Raw genomic sequence first — 3,454 nt, 5'->3', positions numbered from 1 at the left:
CTCCGGCCTCACCTGTAGTGCTGGGGGGGGGTGGTGTGTGTAACATTTTTCTAGCAAAACCCGCGTTAAACGGTATTTGAACGTTGCTCGACAGCAGCAGCCCGAGCTCCCTGCAGGGCTGGTTTGCGACGGACCCCCGGTAGGAGCAAAGTGAGGAGGAACAGCGCAGGTTTATACTGAAAGTGAAATTTGGGTTAGAAAACACGTTTCCTGGAAGGGTGAAAGCTGCTCGTTGTCCGCCGTGCCACAACACCCGTTTAATACACCGCGTCGGGGGAAGAATGAGCCCTCGAATTTAATCCTTTGTTTCACACGTTTCAGCCGAACCACGGCCGGATCCGCAGAGGGGGTTCGCCCTGGCTGGATCCAGTGGATTGCAGTTAATATGGCCTCCCCGCGCCTGCTGCCGGCTACCGAGGCAGCGGTTACCGCTGCGGCGCTTGGAGAGACTTAAAAACAAAAGCGTTCGCCTGTTGCCGGGGCCGAAGGGGTAACTTTTCAAGCTGATAATAAACTGGAGCGAACCTTGTCTTTGAGTTATAAATGCCACTCCTCTGGCTGGTGGAAACGAGGGCTGTGGAAGTAACCGGGTGGGTTTTTTTTTTCCTGTGCAAAGTCGGAAAAAAAGCCTGGTTTTTAAAAAAAAAAACAACACTTTTTTTTTTTTTTTTTAACTGGGTGCTGGGGAGTTTTTGAGCCGACAGCCCCTGCGCTCGGTTCCCCGATGAGGGGTGAGGCTTGGGGTAGCCGGTGAGCCTGGGTTGAGTTCCCGGTTGCGTTACGGGCCGAGTTTCTTTAAGTGAGTGACTCGGCCACGTTTTCTTCCCTCTGCGACAGGCAGATAATGCCGGCTCATCCCCTGGTATTAACTGGACTTGGTTTAGATGTAAAACAGTGAGATTTTGGAGGCTTCTGGTTTAAGTGCAGATTTTGCTGTCAAATGTGGACTCTTCCAGTTAAAAACCGGATTATTTTGCATTTATGCACTTGGTGGGTTTTTTTGAAGAAGGTGCTCTGTTGTTAGGCCTCTGCTGACAGTTTTGACTCCCACGTTGCTTTATTAGGTCTTGAACTCCAAAGCGTCGTATTTTTATAAATTGCTGCGTTACAAAAGCCGGGAGGTTGACCGTCGTGTGTGTGAATTGCTGCGTTACAAAAGCCGGGAGGTTGGCCGTCGTGTGTGTGTCTTTGCGTGCGCACGACAGCTGAAGATCTAATTTCAAGTTGATTTTGCCAAACTAATCGGGGTTACGCTTAGTTCAAGCCGCGTGCCTTGCACCTACCCGGGTTGTTAGAGGGGGGTTTTTTTGTAGGGTGGGAGCAGGAAGGGAGCGAACACGAAGGGCCCGATCCTAACAGCCAGGGTTTGATATGTTACAGATGGACCAAAAGCTGCCAGCTTTTCGGCGACGGCCTCATCGGCGAGCGCTGTAAAACCTCTTCCGCGTGCAGGGCTCGCCGTGCCGCAGATTCTCCTCTTCTTTTTTTTTTTTTTAACAAAACGCCGCTTACCTTGCGACGCACGGGAATCGCCAGGATATCCCCGACAGCTGTGTGAGTATATCCTCAGAACGTAAAGCTAACGAAATTAAATGTAATTAGTGCGAGTTAAGTCGTAGGCAGGACAACAGCGTTATTGTCAGCACCGTGTCCCGGCTTTATAAAACCTGGCACATCAAAGAGCCGGGTTTGACGGACTTCGGGACCTAATTGCCGGTGAGTACCGGCAACCCGCTCCTTGAAACTTCTTCAGACGGTGAGGGAAGGCGAGCTGCAGGTTCCCTTCGGCCGGTGTTAAGGGGCAGGATTCGGGTTTCACTTCACACCAACCCCGCTGCGGCATTAACGGGCTGTTAAGATGGACTACTTCCCTTTTTATTTTTTTTTTGTATTTTCTTGCAGCCGGCAGCGTTTTCAGGGAACTGCTCTGTCCTTACGCCGCTTACGCCCCTGCGTCGAAGCAGAATGGCTGTAACTGCAGGTGGGATATTTTAGTCCCCTTTTCTTTTGCGTTGGTGCAGTAATTTCTGCCTCTCCCCGGGACAGAAACGCCGTCCTTTCCTCAGCAAGTGGGACACCCTTGCGAGGGGAGGAACCGTGAAAGCCCTTGAGCCACGAGGGTCCCTCTACGCCCCGTGTTTCCGAGGCTGCTTGCCGCAGAGCCGGTGTCGGTGGTGTCCTCCCGGAGCCGGCGGAGCGGCGGGGAGCCTCTTCCTACGGCTCGGCCCCGCGGTCGGGATGGGCAGGAGCTCCCACAGGCAGATTTCTGCCGCCACGGGCTCCGCGCCGAGGTGCAGCCCGTTTGGGGAGATTGGAGGGGCGCTGCCGTGCCAGCGGCGTTCCTGGGCTCACCGGAGGAGCCGGAATAAAGGCCAGTTGGCTCAAACAACCCGGGAAAGACCGAGGCGGTGGTAGGGAGAGAAGGGATGTGCTTCAAAGGTTTGGCAGGCGCGGCTGCCTTGCCCGCCAGGGAGGTGCTTACTTACCCTCAACTAGTTAAGACAGCGCGCTGCCTTCATGTCAGGAGGGACTAATTGCTGCCTTTTGATATCACATCACAGCCAGCGCTGCGGCACCTTTATCTCTGGCGATCTCTAAGATTTTATTTGTTCCTCTCAAACAGTTGAGCCGCAGTCCAGCGCGGCTCTTCTGGACCGGCTCCGAGCCCGGCTCCAGGCAGAGCTCGCAGGGAGGCTCAGGCGGGCGAGCTCTCCCCTTGGCCGGGGAGGCGAAGCGCGGACGAGCTCTCTGGCCGTTACTGATCCACTCAGAGGTCTCAAAGGTCCCCGAGTGCCGTCGGTCCGTGTCTGCCAGGAGGCTCGGACGCGGGAGCTGGAGCGAGCCTTTGCGAGGAGACGTGCCGTTCCTAAACGCCTCCTGACGCGGGGATCGGGGGTAACCTGGTTCGTATGAAGACTCGTCTTCATTGAAACAGAACAGAATAAAGGAGGAAGAGTTGGTGGAGTCAAAGCAGGTCGGGGAGTTGATCGTTGCGGTACATTTAGGGGTTTTTTTTTAAAGTTCTATTTGTTAAAGCATTTGCAGGTGAAAGATTCATTGCTAGGAGTTAAATGTAACGAGTTTGGGGTAAGTAGAGGGAGGGCAAACCCCGTGAGCGCGCTAAGCTTGGTAAGGGCCATCACTGTAACAACCATTGTGCTACACTTTAATAATGTTTCCTAATAGTAAGTTTTTCACATGAAGCAGGTGCTGAGAACTACACTTCATGGTACCCCGCCGGGGTTAGTGCCGTCGGACACGCGCCTGCGGTCGTCCTGCCCCGGGAGAAAACGAAGATCACGGGCAGCGCGGATATGGGGAGGGAGTCGCTCGTTTGGGCAGAGAAATCGCTGGCAAGAAGCGCCCGGGATGAACGAGGAGGACTCGGGGTTCGGCGCTGCTCTTCCCAGCCAGCGAGATCCTGATTAACTCGTTACCTCTCGCTGTGCCTTGC

At 54.4% G+C, this 3,454-nt stretch overlaps 1 long non-coding RNA gene across 2 annotated transcripts; it reads left to right on the top strand.

Annotated features, from left to right (window-relative positions):
* The first annotated feature begins 37 nt into the window (after positions 1-37).
* On the top strand, positions 38-3,448 carry LOC103906040. Of its 2 annotated transcripts, XR_657987.2 has the most exons (4): positions 38-490; positions 1,381-1,554; positions 1,903-2,995; positions 3,208-3,448. It is a non-coding gene; the product is annotated as an uncharacterized LOC103906040 (long non-coding RNA). The 2 variants fall into 2 exon arrangements; XR_657986.2 differs by lacking the exon at positions 3,208-3,448 and having other exon boundaries at positions 1,903-3,066.
* The last annotated feature ends 6 nt before the right edge of the window (positions 3,449-3,454 follow it).

Source organism: Aptenodytes forsteri, unplaced genomic scaffold (assembly GCF_000699145.1).
Source record: "Aptenodytes forsteri isolate BGI_AS27 unplaced genomic scaffold, ASM69914v1 Scaffold249, whole genome shotgun sequence".
Classification (NCBI taxonomy): domain Eukaryota; kingdom Metazoa; phylum Chordata; class Aves; order Sphenisciformes; family Spheniscidae; genus Aptenodytes; species Aptenodytes forsteri.
This window is presented reverse-complemented; position numbering and strand designations above follow the sequence as displayed.